Source organism: Elephantulus edwardii, unplaced genomic scaffold, assembly GCF_000299155.1.
Source record: "Elephantulus edwardii isolate Elephantulus edwardi_28Jun2011 unplaced genomic scaffold, EleEdw1.0 scaffold00025, whole genome shotgun sequence".
In the NCBI taxonomy this organism is placed as follows: Eukaryota; Metazoa; Chordata; class Mammalia; order Macroscelidea; family Macroscelididae; genus Elephantulus; species Elephantulus edwardii.
This window is the reverse complement of record NW_006399775.1, coordinates 20,623,657-20,631,019: the sequence shown is the minus strand read 5'-3', so window position 1 is coordinate 20,631,019 and position 7,363 is coordinate 20,623,657. Positions and strand designations below refer to the sequence as shown.

The 7,363-nt window shown below is 36.8% G+C and overlaps 1 pseudogene; it reads right to left on the bottom strand.

Annotated features, from left to right (window-relative positions):
• Positions 1 to 3,846: 3,846 nt before the first annotated feature.
• On the bottom strand, positions 3,847 to 4,224 carry LOC102866824 (annotated as a pseudogene).
• Between the last annotated feature and the right edge of the window lie 3,139 nt (positions 4,225 to 7,363).

The following is a 7,363-nucleotide window of genomic DNA, read 5'->3' as shown; positions in this document are numbered from 1 at the left end:
AATACCAAGAGAAAGATGGGTAGTCTCCTCCTGTGTGATTACTGCCTGTGAAAACCCCCTGGAGCGTCAACTATGGCTCTCTTCTGACTCAATGGTACACAACAACATTAACAAACTGTAGTCAGTATCTTTATTAATTAATGACAGTAACAAACAATAATAAGAAAAAAATTATATATTCCCGGAAAGCCAAGGTCGTACTTTATTTGGTTTTAGAAATTTTGTTTTCACTAGTCTCCTAAATTAAAAAAAAAAAAAAAAAAAAAAAGACAAACACAGAAAAACAACCAAGCTTAAATAATAAGCATTCACTGAAATTTGGTTGGATGAATGGATGAATATTGCATGCCAGTCTATTTCATCTGAATATCCAAAGTAAAAAGACAGTTATTCATGTTTTCATGCAAAATAAAGGAAAGTAAAATCAATTATGGCAAATGCTACTACTTCAATCAGAATTACTACTACCGTTGGTGCGGGGTTTTGTTTAATAATAAACACACTTTACCTCTTGTCTTCTTCTCCCACTAACTTGGCAGTGATCTTTAATTAGAGGACGTCATACATGGAGTTCTCAGCAGTTACTCCAGATACTCTATAGGACTCTGCTGCAGATATGAAAAGGTATAGATTCCAACTGTGAAGTTGCAAGGTCCTTTAGTTTCTGGTTTGTATATGATGTAAGATACAAGCTGTGATCTTGATAAAACACTGCAAAGAAGGGGGAAAAGTTAACCTTTTCCTTTCTAATGATTTATAGTATCCCACAAAAATCTTGAGCAAAATTTAGCAATATAACTCAATGCTATCTGGATATTCTCAGTTAGATGTTCAGGGTATTTCAAAACTATTAGTTTAAAAGCTGATCTCACAATGCTTAATTATCTTCATGTTTTGCCATTTCTTTACTAAATCATTATCATCCATCAAGTCACCCTACCCAGAAATTAGGAAATTTTACCTCCAGTAACATTGCCTTCATCCAGCTCAGATTCTCTCAAACTAGATTTTAGAGTTTCAGAGTCTTGCCACCTTATAATTAATCTTTCATAGTGCTGCCTGTATTTTCAATCTGTAACACAGATCTGATTGTATTTAGTACTCTCAAAGTTCATTTCCTTATATCTATCTAAATAATTTCCATTCAAACCATAAAATCCACTCCAGGTGTTGTTGTTGTTGTTGTTGTTGTTGTTGTTATGTGTCCTCAAGTCTCCTCCAGGTATCATCTTCCCTTAAAGCTATTCTTGCTAATTCTCTGGGCCTCTTCCCTCACAGTTACACTGCTGAACCATCTCACTATTTTGTGTGTGTTCATCATTACATCAACGCATTATTTGTGATTTCTTGTTTATGTACTTTACTACCAAATTGATTTTTTCTTAGGTCTCTAGATAAATAGAATTAGTAGGAAAAGAGGCTGGCAAGTGAAAATCCTTAGGTTGAGTGACAGGCTGGAGACTTCTACAGACTTTTTCCACAAATCTGTAGGTCAGGTGATGGGGAGAGTGCAGAGTCAAGTACTGATCATATATCTATTTATTTTTTTAAGATGGAATACACCCTAGAGTACTTTCATTTTCAACTCTTTGATTAAAATACATTGGTTGAGATTACAGAAAGTAATTATAGTTCAATATACATCTGATTTGGTAAAGTCGATAGTTATAGAAAGGCTTCAGGCCTTTTGTTCATAGGGTCACACTATGAGTCATGCTCAACTTGAAGGCAATCAACAACAACAACAACAATACATCAGATTATATTATTGAGTGAGAAATGAACTGGTGTTTGGCCACATAACTAGGAACCATAGGTTATCCAAGGTGACAAATAAAATTAACCATCACATTTTTTCTCAGGATAGAAAGTGATTTTATGTTGTTTTCATTCTGTTTAGAATGGTGTGTCTGGCACATTACAGATTAATTAACTCAGTAATAAAACATACCAATGAAAGAAAAGAAAATGTTCTAACCTTCCAAGTAATTAAGCAATGACTACTCATAATTTTTTTTCTTGCTTGTGCTTAATTCCACTTACTGATTTGTATACTGAAGATTTTTTGGTACCTAATGTAAACTGTAGAGTAAATTCAAATAGCTAAGACTTCAAAGCAATCAACAGTCCAGTACAAAAATTTAGTTTATAGCTCCCAAGCCCTGCACTTGGAACACAGTCAACCTTTAATAAGAACATGTGTGAGCTTTTTATTCTTCATGATGTCCTTTGCTAAAATCTGAAGTAAATGACTGACTGCTTCTGGCATTAGTGACCTCAGGCTAGTACCAGACGTACAATTATAAGACAAACCTCTTACAGGTGTGAGATAAACAACTAATTCAATCGTAGTAGTTGATTTTTCATGGAAGGCCATATGGCTCTTCAGACATTTGCTGTTTAAAACACAGTACTACAAAGATAGTGCAGAAGAATACCTAAGCACAAGAATACAATGCTTAGCTGACATCTGAGAAAGAGATTGCCTGACCTAAGACCTGTGTAAATTGGCCACATCTGTACAACACATGACACTGATCAACCCACACAGCAATGAGCTTTCTCAAGGGTTGGAAAGCACTATAAACAGCAAGATACCTAGTGAATATGTGCAAAATAGTATGCTATCCCTTAATTCTTACTTTCCTAACATTTTCTTTTCCTAAATATATATGCATACACAGACATACATATAATATAGAAAAATAATAAAACTTGAAAATTGTTTTCATGTCCATAGTGAATACATCTGTTAAAGTACCTGCATTAAATTAAATAGGGAGTGTCTAGTGAAATAAGTGGCCTGGGGTGAAGGAATTGTGTTGTCAGCCCATAGGCAGGTGATTCAAATACCTGAGCTGTTACATGGGCAAAGAGGATCAATCTCTTCCTTTGTGATAAAAGCCTCTGAAAATCGAGGGAAATGTCAGCTGTGAGTCAGTTCTGACTATTGGGCATAAAACACCACCACATGGTGTAATAGTATGTAATCATTATTATTAATGCTGTAGAATAATATACTAATATGAGACTTCATTCATGAGAATTTTTTATTAAAGACTATATGCAATTATTTTACGTTTTAAAAAGTATAATAATATAAGTACATATATAAACATATTGGAAATATGAATACCACAATTAAGTTACTACATATGAGGTATAGACAAGAATTGATTTCTTCCATTTTATAACTGTATTTTATAAGCCTAAGTAGTGCAGTGTGTTACGCGTTAGGCTGCACACAGATCCACAGTTTTGGAAACCCGGTAGACGGTTGTCATGAGCCAAAAACTAACTTGAGAGCAGTGAGTTTCTGCGTTTATTGCCTTTTAAGAAATACACTTGTATCTTTTTAATAGCTAAATCTCAATTTCTTAACGTCCATCTTTCTTTCCTTCACTTTCTCCATCCAAATAAGTTAAAAAAAAATCCCAAACTTTGAAAAACAATAAAGTTCTGCCAAGCAATCAGTCATTTTTGAAACAAGCACATTTGTAGAAAGCCTGGAAGCTTGGCAGAGTCCATCTGTGCTTAGGTTATTTTGGTGGTTGTTCTTCAAATAGATTTCATGAGCCCCCTCAGAGATTCTCTTTTCTATGGAAAGAAATCAGAACTCCTAGAGTAGCATTCAGAATTCTAAGCCATTTGGCTCCAGTGTAACAGCTTCTACTCAGCTGAGCCCAGGCCTTAGCTCTGTCTGATGGCACAAGCTCAGCACACCAGCAATTCTTAGCCTTCTTAAACTTACATATGCTCTTCTTTGTGAAAGAGTACTCCTCTTCCCAGTATTTATCTTTCTTTTTTTTTTTTTACAGTTTTATAACTTTATTTGACAATCAGCTATTAGTTTTCATCCACATTGACGGTCTGTAGATTTTTGAAAGTGGTGACAGGTACATAGGTAACCAGTGTATACAGCTTGTTTGGGGAATCTTCATCCTCATTACATTTTCTGGACAACCGTACACGAATGCGGTATGGGACATTCCTTATTCCTTTGGCCCAGACAGCTTTGTTAAGCTTGGTGTCAATGCGAACATCTGGTGTGCCCATCTCCTTCATGGCAAATTTCCGGATCTCCTTTAGTGCCCGAGGAGCACGCTTCTTAAATCCCACTCCATGGATGCGCTTGTGAATGTTGATGGTGCACTCTTTGGTCATCACTTCGTTGATGGCAGAACGGCCTTTCTTCTTCTCACCACCCTTCTTTGCGGGGGCCATAGTGCTGGAACAAAGCTGGAAAGGCAGTATTTATCTTTCTATCTCACTTACTCCAACTCACTCTGCTCAGATCTTTTCCAAATGTCATGCCCAGCAAAATTCATTGTTGCTTTTCTCCTCTTTCAGAGGTGTGTAATGTCAGGGGTGCACTCACTGTGATAGCTAACTGTTTCAATAGGATTATTCTTTAACTGTGGTACTAATATATATATGATGCTCTAGTGTTAAAAAGCTGTGCCGCAATTCTGAAGACACATGGTTTGAAGCCACCAGCTGTTCCATGGGAGAAGGATGGGCACTCTCCTTCGGTGCAATTAACTGCTCTGAAAAGCCACTGGAGGGTCAGCTATGGGTCAATTCTGACTTACGATACCTAATAATAACAATGAATATATGTTGTAACACATTTGCCAATTCTACAACTGCTACAGATAGAATTCAATAATAGAGATCGTATTCATCGTGTGGTGCAAATATTGTCATTGTTCTTTTCTTATTTCAACCATCATTAACAAAAACTCAATTAGCCTCTTATCAGGAGAAATTAATTTAAACTGAGTTTTAAACTGTGTATAGTCTGAAATTGGTGATGAGAGAAATAGTGTGGCTTTGGAAATTAGCAAATAAGTGGGAATCGTTTTATTTCCATCTCTTCAGGAATAGTTTTTGCAGCACCTCATGACCTTGCACATCTGCTGGTCCACAGGGAGTTATAAGACTAACTTTTAGGCTGCACTTCTCTAGTAGTTTGAATCCAGCAGGCCTTTAAGAGAATGACCATTCTCCTCCCATGAAATTTACAGGCTGTTGAAAACCCACTGGCAGTTCAGGTGCTAGTTTCAACCCATAAGCAATGAGTTTGACTTTCATTTTAGCACAGGTTCTACCCTCACGTGCATTTAAGAGAAAAAAAAAACAAAACGTCAAGTCTCCTATGAAGTTGTGTGCTCATTAATGCTGACTCTGAGAAGAATGGGGATTCCAGATCATTTGATGTTCATATACTTGGACCATGAGGCAGACGTCAAACAGATCAAAGAAACACTGCATCGTTCAAACAAGAAGGTTGTACACAAGGGCTGTGTCCTGTCTCCATACCTTTTCAATATATATGCAGAACAGTTTATCTAGAAGTCTGGGCTGTATGTGGAAGGAATGTGGAACAACCTGCATTATGCAGATGATACAAGCCGACTTGTTGAAACTGAGGACCTGAAGTGCTTGCTGCAGAAGGTCATGGACGGCAGCCTTCTATATGGATTGAATCTCAACATCAAGAAAACAAATTCTCACCACTGGGCCAGTTGCCAACATTATGATTGATGGTGAAAGATTGAGATTGTTAACAGCTTTATTTCGCTTGGCTCCACAATCAACACTCTTGGTACCAGCATCCAGGAAATCAAAAGATGAATTGCCTTGGGAAAGACTACTATAAAGGACCTCTCCAGAGTACTGAAGAACAACAACATCAGTCTGAAGACTAAGATGTGTCTGATCCAAGCCATAATCTTTATAATTGCTTGCTGTGCAGAGAGCTGGAAAATGACTAGGGATGATAGAAAGAGAATTGATGTCTTTGAGCTGTGGTGCTATAGAAGAATGTTGAATATACCATGGACTGCCAGGAGAACAAACAGGTTCATCCTGGAGAGGGTAAAACCAGGCTGCTCCTTGGAGACAAGGACTCTTAAGGCTTCTACTTTGGGCTTATCGCAAGGAGGGACCAGTCCTTGGAAAGGGACATCATTCTTTGAACAATGGAGGGACAGTGAAAAAGAGGAAGACCCTTGATGAGATGATTGATAGAGACAACAAAGTTGGCACAGGATAGAGCAGGTTACATGGGATCACTGTAAGTCGCAAGGGACTCAATGGCACATAACAACAACAACAACAATCTTCCAGAACCTAGATAGACTGCTAAGAATATTGCAGGTGATCAGTAAGTAACAATATAAATGGATTAAGTTGCTTTGATTTGAATTCACTCACTAAATTGCATTTGGAATTAAGCTGTGATTCTTTTTACCACCCCCCCATCCTTGATATTCTTGTTTCTCATTTTCAGAGCTAACCAGATTTGCCTAAATAGCATTCATTTGTATTAAGCATTCTTAAATATTACAAAATAATTGAGTTTTTCAGTGTGTCAGTGATGTTGATTAGAATAGAAAACTCATAACTATATCTCTCTTTATTATGTATAGATACGATTAGCCTCATATCTTTACTTCCAATAGTTTTGCTTAATAAAAAATCTAAGGAGAGCCTCAGGAAGGCATAATATGATTTTAATATACTTAGCTTTAGAGAACCTCTGATGGTTAATTAAGAAACTTTCATCTTTGCAGTAAAATTAGAAAAAGAAAAAAAACTTATTAACTAAAGGAATGCAGGGTCAGAAATAAGACAGCTTTCGTTTTAAACATTCCATCTAATCAATCCTGAGAGACTAAAGACAATTATATTTTATCAAAAACACAGAGAAATAAGTACCAACAGGGGATACTAAGTGGCTCTGGGCATTTCTTACAAAATAATCTTAGGAAATGATCAATCCCTTCTTAATCAGATTTGTTTTATAAAATGGGATGTAAGTGGGAAGCAAAGGAAAAAGAAACATTATTTACAAAGCCAAACTCCCTGCCATTAGGTTGGTTTAGATTTGGTGGCCCTCTATTTCCTAGTCTGCAAATTTTAATGGGAAGAGACTGTTCTTTGCTTCACAGATAACACACAACATTCACAAGAATGAAAATTACTGTTTAAGGGTTAGAAATTTGAGTTTCCTTTATTTTATGTTCTTTGTCTCTAATTGGGGAGTTCCAGTGGTGTAGACACAAACGCAGGCTATACACGTGGATTTCACCTGATGGTATGCATAGGAATCAGATCGATTACATCTGTGGAAGGAACCGCTGGAGAAGCTCAATATCAACTGTGAAAACTAAGCCGGTGGCTGATTGTGGAACAGACCACCAATTACTCATATGCAAGTTCAAGCTGAAGCTTAGGAAAATTAAACCAAATCCACAGGAGCCAAAATATGACTTTGATTTCATCCCACCTGAATTTCAGAATCATCTCAGGAACAGGTTTGAGGCCTTGAACACTAATGAGCGAAGACCAGAGGAGT